General features: G+C 41.3%; 1 protein-coding gene across 3 annotated transcripts in view; it reads left to right on the top strand.

Moving 5' to 3' along the window:
• The window catches only part of ADNP (activity dependent neuroprotector homeobox), a 44,054-nt gene that overhangs the window by 1,950 nt on the left and 30,839 nt on the right, over positions 1–11,265 (top strand). Inside the window, exon 2 of one of the 3 annotated variants that reach the window (XM_033186733.1) lies at positions 690–864. The exons of the other annotated variants lie outside the window; for them this stretch is intronic. The gene's annotated coding sequence lies outside the window, so the exon portion shown is untranslated. The remainder of the gene's footprint in view (positions 1–689; positions 865–11,265) is intronic. 3 annotated transcript variants of the gene reach the window in all.

The following is an 11,265-nucleotide window of genomic DNA, read 5'->3' as shown; positions in this document are numbered from 1 at the left end:
ATGGGAAAATGGGCCCAGCAAGACACACTCGCACTCTTAGTTGGTGAGCTGACAGCAACATGGCGAAGGATTAAGTGAGTCAAGAGCAGTGATTTTACTTCTTTTAAAGAGCCCACCCTGCATTTCAGAAGTTTTCTCCTTTTACTTTTTCAAAACTGTTGGCCCCTAGTCCACATTTGTTCTTGACGAATCACCTTGGCACATCCTTGGTTCGGATTCCCTTCCTCTGGAATTCTTCCACCTCAAGTTTTGAATGTGTCACCATATCTTTCCTAAGTGTCTGGTGGTAAAGGAGAAGGTTTGAAACCTGAAAGTAACAGGTTTGGGGGCATTGCTGGTTAACTCCCTTCTTCATAGGCCAAATCTTTCCAATTCTTTGAGAATTAAAAATCATTCTTGAGAGATGTTGGATTTTTGTGGGGTAGTAATAGTTATAAGTGTGTAGATAGGTGTCATGATTTGCAAAGCCTTGTTGGTAAACATCAAGCCCATGTTGGGTTCTTCATTGTCGAACTCAAGTGTTGATTGTAAAAATTTCGTTTCCCTCCAAATTTGGACTTGTAATTGCCATTCATTATCCCAGCAGCCAACCACCTTTACAAAAATGTTGATACCAGTCTTCTGTGAGCACCCACCTTCTTAGGGTGTGTTGATTTCTATAGATTTTACTCCTCTTGTTATTTCCATAGGTGTGAGATGCACAATGCGAAACCTAGGCCCCAGCTTTTACACCATGATGCGCAGGGTTGTACTTTTTGTACTGAACTGATAGGTGGCCTAGTGGTTATGCCCTGTACTACCATTTTGAGGATCTGGACTCCGTTTCCTGCCTTGCTCTTTGGACCACATTGTCAATTCACACCGGTGGGTATATTCATTTTGGAGGGTGGGAACTGCAGCAACAGGGAAGCCAGAGACTTCCTCCTCCTTGGTCACCACCAAAACCAACACTTCCAAAATTTCAGCCTAGCCACATTCCTCAAGGAACCGGTTAGAGCTGGTTGCAGTAGTGGGTTCTGAACACTTACTAACATCAGAAATGACTTACAGCTTTTTTAAGAAATTTTTACAGATGCTAATATTGTAATCATTTGCATTCTACACCCTTGTGTATAAAGTATAAGTATTCAGTTACTATTATTTTGATAACCCAATCTCTAGAGTTGCTAAGCTTCTAAAAGCCTTAAATGTCTGATGAAAACCTGCTTTTCCATAAACCTGTTCTTACTACCAAAGATTGACAGTGGTTGATGTTTGTAGGTACCTTTAAGACTTTGTTACAAGTATGTTACATAAATACACCAAGATAAGTTTATGGGGAATGGAATGGGTGTATTCTTTGATACCTAGTTAACCAGTTGGTGCTTAACAGGAGAATTTTTCATTGGAGAATTGCTACCAAGTAACATTTTGGTGAGTGAGAAGGAGGCCCTTTGGTACAAGTATTTGACTAGAGACATTGCTTCTACAATTTTTTAGTCATTGTGAAAAATAACATATTTAAATGGAATTATTTTAATTTTTAAATACTGTATAGTGTTTGTAGACAGGTATAGTTTTGATATTTATTTGGTGTTTTATATGCAGTTATTTAAGTTCTGAAAATGAGCATATAATTTGAAGGCAGCTTATTTGAGGGAATGTTTGAAATGAAGATTGTGGAGGGGCTTTTGTTTGATTTGGCAAATGAGATACAGTGTTGAATGAGGTCCTAAGTGGTAACAGCTATTTTCCCTTAAAGGAAAACTTGCTGTGAGCTCTTAGAAAGCATGTATTCTACAGTTTCAAAAGTTTCTTGGTTTTAACACTCAAAAAATAAGGTGAGGCCAGGCAAGGTGGCTCACGCCTATAATCCCAAAACTTTGGGAGGCTGAGGCAGGAGGATCGCTTGAGGCCAGGAGTTCAAGACCAGCCTGGGCAACATAATGAGACTCCCGTCTCTACCAAAAAAAAAAAAAAAAAGTGAAACAATTGGGCTTGAAGACTGGAATTTATAGTAGGCAAACTATATACTTCATTAAAGTATAGTAAAAGACTCAATTAACTAGAGTGTGGGGAGTGGGTATTCTGTTTAACTGAACTTTTAGCAGAAATTCCTTCTTTATCTTGGCCTTTGTTGAAAAATTTCCTGAGACTAGCTTATCAGGAGCTGCTATATATTGAAACTAACCTCTTTGATTTTGGTGCTTATAGTCCCTGTATAGAAAATATAGGAGATTGGGCTGAAAATCTGTTAATCATCCCTGGCCCTTCCAACCTTGGAAGTCGTAGATTTTAGACATTCCTGCTGTGAATTAGCTTTGCTTTGCTTAAGTTTATCTTTTTCTCCTTATGCCAGAGTGCAGGAAGAGTTTTAATACTATTTATATTAAAATAAGAACTTCACAATGTTGAACAGATTGTTTTGGTACCACTTGCAAGTAACCAACCAGTAGACTTTTATCAGACGAAAATGGCTTATTATTTATATTTGATTATTAAAAGCATAGGTTTATAAAGCATACTGTGAAGTTGTTGCTTTCCTTGTAACTACTTACAAGTTTTGAAAGTATTAAAAAGTTAGTACTTTTTAATAAAAGTACTAAAACTAAAATACTCAGCAGTATATTGGTTGAATAAGATGATACTGGCTACAAATTTTATTTTGAAAATTGCAACTTAAGGAAGATAGAGCTGTTTTGTAAAGGAGAAAGTAGGGATTGATGCTTCATAGGGTAAAAAAGGAAAAACTTCAGTGTTTGTGCTTCTTTTGAGAATCATATATAAGTAACAAAACTGCATAAATTGTAATAGACCTCGGCCAGTTGATTTCATAATTGGGGTGTGTGTGTGTTTGTATGTACACATACACATAAAATACATGTGGGTTTTCTAGAGCTGGAAATGATTGTCATATTATTAAATATAGATGAAAAGTTCAAGTATCAGGTGTAGTTTGGGAGAAAGTACACCTAGTTTTGAGATGTAGATTGGGGACAATACATCTAAGTGTAATAAAAAACGTACCAGAATTAAACTTTCTATACATATTTTTTCCAAGTAACCTATTTAAATCTTAGTGAAATAAAGATTTTAAAAATGATATAAAAGAAAAAAATTGAAGTTTTTATTTTACAACATTAGAAGCATTATTGTGGTTTACACCAAAGTACCCATGACTGTTGTGTTAATAAGCTACTTGTTCAACCTGGAGTTCCAAAGGACTTTTATTTTAAATGAGTGTCATAAAGTCTGTTACGTCTTACATAAGGTAAAATACTTTCAGTGGGAGTTTAACCTTCATTCTCTTGCCTGAGAAGCATGTACATTAAGAGAAACATTGCTCCCCTATGTGTAAATAATTTAATTATAGTTAGATTCACAGAGCTTGACTTGTTATTAGCATCGGATAAACTTAAAGTTTTTCGTCTCCTAGTTTTTGTGTTTTTTGTTTGTTTGAGACAGAGTCTTGCTCTGTCTCCCAGGCTGGAGTGCAGTGGCGCGATGTCAGCTCACTGCAACTTCTGCTTCCTGAGTTCAAGCGATTCTCCTGCCTCAGCCTCCTGAGTGGCTGGGATTACAGGTGCCTGCCACAACGCTCGGTTAATTTTTGTATTTTTAGTAGAGATGGGGTTTGCCATGTTGGCCAGGCTGGTCTTGAACTCCTGACCTCAGGTGATCCACTTCGCCTGCCTTGGCGTCCCCAAGTGCTAGGATTACAGGTGTGAGCCACCGTGCCCAGCCCCTGTCCTAGTTTTGTAAGAGCTTGTGATATTAACTGTGGAGCAGATGTCGTAGTTTGCTCATGTACATTACTGTCAGTTTGGAAACTCGGTGTTTGAAACTGGTATAAACCAAAGCCCCATGCTAATTAATTGATATTTTGAATGTAAAAGCTGTTTCTTGTTTTTACATTGGCACTTTCCACTTTGACTCTTGAGATACTTTATTAGATAAACCATCCATGCTTTGCCCATCATAGGTGGCCATTGTGACTTCATGGTTTTTTGTTTGATCCTGTTAATTAGAAAGTGAGGAGAGAATGATTATGTTCTTTCATCTTCTCAGTGTCTTAGTACTCCTTACACCTGCGTTACGTTATGACCTACCTTTACTATCTGCCAGTTTTGGGGTCATCTTAAGTCAGAATTCATATTCTGCTTCACTGGAGTGACAGGGCTCTCCTCACGTATTATCGTGCTTCTCAAGTTGGTATATGTAAGCCAACTGGATTATGTAGAGAGTGTGTGTGTGTATGTGTGTGTGTAGGAAATCACAGATAAAATTTGAGCCAACTATGGAAAGTGACAGTTTTGATTGCAGGGCACACGTTTTTATTCTAGTCAATAAAAAATGCAAAATTCATATTACTGTTTTAGTCCTGGGTCCTCTCATCTCTGTGTATTAATTCAGTCCTCTGCCTTTAGGAGTTCCCTGAGATTCACTCACAAGCTTTGGTATTATTGATCCCTACCTTGGTTCCAAGACAGCAGCTAGATAAATCCTGGAACCCCTCAAGAATTTCAACAGTGTTCTAGAAATAAAGATTTAGGCCGGGCGCGGTGGCTCACGCCTGTAATCCCAGCACTTTGGGAGGCCGAGATGGGCGGATCACGAGGTCAGGAGATCGAGACCATCCTGACTAACATGGTGAAACCCTGTCTCTACTAAAAATACAAAAATTAGCCGGGCATGGTGGCGGGTGCCTGTAGTCCCAGCTACACGGGAGGCTGAGGCAGGAGAATGGCGTGAACCCGGGAGGCGGAGCTTGCAGTGAGTGGAGATCGCACCACCGCACTTCAGCCTGGGTGACAGAGCGAGACTCCATCTCAAAAAAAAAAAGATTTAGAAAATAAGAGGAAAGTATAGACAACGTTGGATAGAGTTTACAAAGGGAAGGCTGCTCTGAATATATGCCACAGTTTTAGATTTCAGTTAAAGATTTAATTTAAATACATACACATTTAAAAGAGTCATGCATTATTTGACCAGCTGTTAGAATTAAAAATGAATCTGTATATCCTAATACCCTCTTCAGTAGGGTATAGATTTGTAATTGAGTCACTTAGCTATGGGTTGTGTTTATATGTCACTTCTCATGTGACTGTGATGGCTTTAATAAGAATTTGCTGTTTAAGTGTAAAGGCCCCCTCACTGGCCTTTATGGATGATAGTATTGATGGCTTGCCCGTTTTATTTTCTAAGCACTTTATAAACTATTCCCAATTCTGTCAGGACTATCCTTGTTTCACAAGTAGGGAAATCAAGACACTACCACATACAATGATGAAATGAGCCACAGAATGTGTCTGGACTGGTTCCCAAGCCTGTGCTTGGAACACAAGCCTTATGGTGCTCTTGTAAGCTGTTTGGCTAATGGGGGCTCACATGAATGCTTCCCATTTCATAGTGAGGTTTTATGCTTCCACGTGAGCTTACACCCAAGGATCCCAATGGTGTCTACATTTAAAGAAGCTAGCCACACCCCCAATAGGAAGAGTCTGGGTATAAATTGTGCAGTTGGCAGTTAGTTGGAGTAGCATATTTCTCCTTTGAAGTTAACTGTATATGGATCGAAAAAGAAACTTTATGTTCCCTTTTCCCAGTTTTTTAGTTTAAGACAGTGTCTCCTGAGCAGTTATTTTTTTGTTAAATAATTGCTGGCTTTTACCCTTTATTTTTCTGAATCCTTCGTGCTCCATTTAAGAGCTTGTCGAAGGCTGTGCTTCAGTTGACAATCTGTAAAGCTCTGCTCTTCTGCTGGAAGCTGGTGACTTGAGAACCTTTTGAGTGGTCTCTTTTGAAGAAACTCCTGTCTAGTGGAAATATGGTGGAATTTATTAAAATTTTAAATTGGAATTACAAATTTAGGTTGCCAGAATCCTTGCTCTTGTGAAGGAAGTGAGCTAAGACTGGGAGTATCCAAATGCAAGAAGTGCTCAGAATCCTGCTTCAAGATCAGTTACACTTGGCCGGGCGCGGTGGCTCAAGCCTGTAATCCCAGCACTTTGGGAGGCCGAGACGGGTGGATCACGAGGTCAGGAGATCGAGACCATCCTGGCTAACACGGTGAAACCCCGTCTCTACTAAAAAATACAAAAACTAGCCGGGCGAGGTGGCTGGCGCCTGTAGTCCCAGCTACTCGGGAGGCTGAGGCAGGAGAATGGCATGAACCCGGGAGGCGGAGCTTGCAGTGAGTGGAGATCCGGCCACTGCACTCCAGCCTGGGTGACAGAGCCAGACTCCGTCTCAAAAAAAAAAAAAAAAAAAAGATCAGTTACACTTAAAAACAGCAAGAAGAGGACGGGCGTGGTGGCACACACCTGTAATCCCAGCACTTTGGGAGGCCAAGGCTGGCGGATCACCTGAGGTCAGGAGTTCAAGACCAGCCTGGCCAACACGCTGAAACCCCCGTCTCTACTAAAAATACAAAAATTATCCTGGTGTGGTGGCACGCACATGTAGTATCAGCTACTTGGGAGGCTGAGGCAGGAGAATCGCTTGAACCCAGGAGGCAGAGGTTGCAGTGAGCCAAGATGGCACCACTGCACTCCAGCCTGGGAGACAAAGTGAGACTCTGTCTCAAAAAAAGTAAAAATAAAAACAGCAACAAGAAAAATGCAAATAAAACTTCTCTGGGGAAGTTGTAAAAAAGTGAGCCATCAAGTGGCAAAACCTGGTACAAGAATGCTTTTGAAAAGCTGCCTTTGGTGAAGCCTTGATCCTGGGAGATGGCTTAGAAAAACTTGAATAGTTTTTCTAAGTTTAAATAAATTGTTACTCAAGAATGGTGAAAGAAATATATTTCCTATTGTGGGAAATTATTTCTGAGTAGTTTTGGTAGAGCATAAAAAATGTATTATTAGAGGATCAAAATAACATCGTTTAGATAGACTAGGCATGCGTTTTATGTCATTTAGATAGACGTGGCATGCTTCTGAAATAATTTATAAATGGACATAATTTATGTGTCCTCTCGTGGTGGTGTGATACATACTGGTTTTCGTCCACCACGGTTCCTGGCTTCCCCACCCATAACCCCATTACCATGTTTTGTTATAGGGGTGCGTTAGGTCTCAGAAAATAATCTCTGACCTTCAGCTCTCACTTTACACCTGCCCCAAGGCAAGACTCTAATCTTGACCCAGCTTTCTGATTGTAAGTCTTGAGACCCTCCCTAGAGAGAGGGTGTTGCCCTATACCCCAGGGAAGGGAGGTAAGAAGAGATGACTACATTATAAAGCTTTTATAAAAACCCAGGAGAGGCCAGGCGCAGTGGCTCATGACTGTAATCCCAGCACTTTGGGATGCCGAAGGCGGGCGAATCATGAGTTCAGGAGTTTGAGACCAGCATGGCCATCATGGTGAAACCCCATCTCTACTAAAAATAAAAATAAAAATAAATTAGCTGAGCATAGTGGTGGGGGCCTATAATCCCAGCTACTCGGCAGTCTGAGGCAGGAGAATTGCTTGAACCCAGGAGGCAGAGGTTGCAATGAACTGGGAGTGTGCCACTGCACTCCTGCCTGGGGGACAGAGTGAAACTCCATCTAGAAAAACAAAAACAGAACTGGGTTCAGAGAACTTCCAGATAGTTGAACACACCTGGAGGGTAGCGCCCCCAGGGAGGGCACGGAAGCCCAGTGCCCCTATGCTTTTCTTCATCTGTTTTTTCTTATAATAAACCGGTAAACATAAGTGTTTCCCCAAGTTTTATGAGATGCTGTAGCAAATTAATAGAACTCAAGGAGGGGGTCTTGGGAACCACAGCTTGAAGCATCAGTCAAAAGTTCGGGAGGCCCAGACTTCTAATTGGTGTCTGAAGAAGGAGAGAGCGGTCTTGGGGTTAGACTAAGTCCCCAACTTGTGGAATATGACACTATATCCAGGTAGACAGTGTGAGAACCATATTAGGACACTCAGCTGGTGTCTGCTGCTTGGGAAAAAACCCCGCACGTTTGGTTACAGAAGACGACTCATGACTTCTGTGTAGTGTGAGGGCAGAGGAAAAACACAGTTTGAGAGTCTTCCCCTAAAACACTCCTTAAGGGCTACTTGTGAATTATTTCCCTTTTTCACATTGGTCTTAAGCCAGGTTGTCCGCTTACAGTGACGGCAAGTGACTGTATGCCTGTGGAGTTCTTATGTAGACAGTGGAGTGCTAGAATCACTCTATGCTGTGTCTCTGCCTTGCTGCAATACCTGTTTAGAGTGAAGTAAACTGGGAAGTGCTCCTCACCTTACACTCTTCCTAAACCTAGATTGGTATATTATAAAAGATCCTCAGTCTGTTTTTCTTGTTTAAGTACTGAGGCATCTTCCCCGCTTTCAAATACAATTTTAGGTGAACTCTTAAATTGATGAAGTGTCAGGAGGCCAGACCTCTGACTGCCCAGTTGTCGCCTTGTCCCTCAGGCATCATCATCCCTCTATTTGTATACATATCTTAAACTCTTAGAGGAGTTCCACCTGAAAACAACTGATTCTACTGGTGTGCTGGAAATTCTGGTGGTCACTGCTAGAATTCTTGCCTGAAATCTGAATACGGAAAGCATCAGGATAAGCAACAACACAGTAGCAGTTTTCCGGTTGTGGGCACCAGTCTTGTAGTCTGCAAATCTTCCTGAAAGACTGGTGACTCCACATAGTTTTTAAAACATAAGATATGCAAAATCGAGATGACAGCTTTATGTTTCTACATAACTGTTAAGTCACCTGTGTTTGTTTAAGATAGTTGCAGATGTTCTGTTGCATAAATATTTTAAGTGTCACTGAGCTTGTAAAGTTAGGAATATGCTAACCTGAGTATGAATGGCTCACACAGATGTAAAATATTATATAAAAACACTACTGTGCATGTAGCACATTGTAATGTGTACAAGAACAGATGTTGTTATGGCAACCACATCTGATTCTCAGTCATAACAGTTTGAGCTTTTTGGAGAGGTTATACCCTGGTGTGAACTCAGAATTTTCAAAGTGATTATTTTAGTATCTCATCTGGTTTAAGGTAATAATGGTAACTGCCTTAAGCATTAACTTGCATCATCTCATTTAATCCTTCTGACATTGCAACAATTAGATAGTGTCCTTCTGCTTATACCATAAGAAAACAGACCTCTAGAGGTTAAATAACGTGTTTAGGATCACAAAGCTAGTAAGTGGCAGAGCGAGGATTTAAATACAGATCTGTCCAACTGTAGGGTGGACCCCTGCATCCTACCTTTATTTTATAACAAATAAAAGCTTTACTGTGCTATGTCATCCTATCTCTTATTAAGGAGGTTTGAAGTTATAAGGTGTAAATTGTTTTACATATGGCTGATCAGTAAATTTTTGTCCATAAAAATAGTATTATTGGCACAAATTTTGACTTAAGGCTATAAGCTTCACCTGTGAACCTTTTCTTTTCTCTTCCTTTTACTATCACCACAGTATCCTATTTAATCTCATACCTAAGGCAGTGATGGTTTCTCAGACCTCTCAGATTGAGAAGATGGGCATGGGTGTAAGCTCCCTCAGGTGATTCTGAGGGTTGGGTAGGGCTGGTATCTACTCTTACCTAATTGACTTCCTCCGGGCTTTTTTTTTTTTTTTTAAGATGGAGTCCAGGCTGGAGTGCAGTGGCACAATCTCGTCTCACTGCAACCTCTGCCTCCTGGGCTCAAGAAATTCTCCTGCCTCAGCCTCCCGAGTAGCTGGGATTGCAGGCGCTGGCCACCACACCCAGCTAATTTTTTGTATTTTTAGTAGAGATGGGTTTCACCATGTTGGTCAGGCCTCCCAAAGTGCTGGGATTACAGGTGTGAGCCACCACGCCCAGCCCTCTGGACCTTTCTTAATGGAACCTGCTGAATACAACCAGATTAATGCTTCTTTTTTTTTGGAAATGGAGTCTGGCTCTGTTGTCCAGGCTAGAGTGCAGTGACTGCAACCTCCGCCTCCCAGATTGAAGCAATTTTTCTGCCTCAGCGTCCCGAGTAGCTGGGACTACAGGCATGCACTACCACACCCGACTGATTTTTGTATTTTTAGTAGAGACGGGGTTTCACCATATTGGCCAGGCTGGTCTTGAGCTCCTGACTTGGTGATCCGCCCATCTTGGCCTCCCAAAGTGCTGGGATTTCAGGCATGAGCCACCACGCCCAGCCCAGATTAATCCTCTTAAAGTGCCATTAGAATCAAGTCCCTTCTGTACTTTGATATCTGCAGCATCTCCTCCGTGCCTCCCAGACATGGCAGCAGATTCCAGCTTCACGTTCAGGGTCCCCATCCTATCCTCACCCCGCCTGTCCAGTCATGTCGTTCCTTATTACTCAGAAGCTTGACATAGCAACCCTTCTGACTCAGTGGAGTTAAGGAGGGAGTTCCTAGAACACCTTGCTTTCTGGCCTCGACCTGCGCCAGAAGCTTTTTGCAGTAAATGCAGATTCTCCACCTAAGTTAGTGGCCCCAACTCAGCAGCTGTTGCCACCCTTCCTGCTGAGAATGAACTAAACATGAAGCAGCCTAGGATTTAGTTTGTGACACATCTGATATATCGCCTCTTTCACTGCAAATATTTATTGGATGTCATGTCTGTAACCCTTTTCTAGGCAGGGATTCATTCATTCAGTCTGCATTTATTGAGTGCCTGCTTTGTTCTAGCCACTGACATAGATGTTAGAGATACAGCAGGAAAAAAAACCAAAGTCCCAGGGTCTCCCTTTGTAACCCAGGCCGAAGTATGGTGGCACCATCATAGCTCACTGCAGCTCAAACTGTCCTCCCACCTCAGCCTCCCAAGTAGCTGGGACTATAGGCCTGCACCACCACACCTGGTTATATACATTATTATTTTTTTTTTTAAGTAGAGTTTTCACTATATTTACCCAGGCTGGTCTTGAAATCCTGGGCTCAAGCAGTCCTCCCACCTCAGCCTTCCAAAGTGCTGGGAGCTGGGAGCCACACTTGTGAGATGGCACCGTTGTCCTGCTGCATATTTTAAGGGTTCTGTTTAGTCAATCAGTTGAGGTTGGGAAAATAAATGTGCTAAAAGATAATATGTAATGATAATAATTTATAGACATAAATGCCAGCTGTATCTGTTAACTATTTTAGGTTGTATTTACTAAATCTCTGAGATCACCTGTGATGAGTTTTTAAAATAAATAAAACTTTTAAATCACAGTGTGATTATAATTTTTGTATAATTGGTAGGTAATGTGATGAACCAGGCTGTTTACCGTTAGATTATTGGTTTGCTGTTAATGAACTACACCAGCATGAGAGAAAACAAACTTCCTT

Source organism: Trachypithecus francoisi, unplaced genomic scaffold, assembly GCF_009764315.1.
Source record: "Trachypithecus francoisi isolate TF-2019V2 unplaced genomic scaffold, Tfra_2.0 Lachesis_group21, whole genome shotgun sequence".
Taxonomy (NCBI): domain Eukaryota; kingdom Metazoa; phylum Chordata; class Mammalia; order Primates; family Cercopithecidae; genus Trachypithecus; species Trachypithecus francoisi.
Note: the sequence above shows the minus strand (reverse complement) of the source record. Positions and strands in the feature narration are given on the sequence as shown.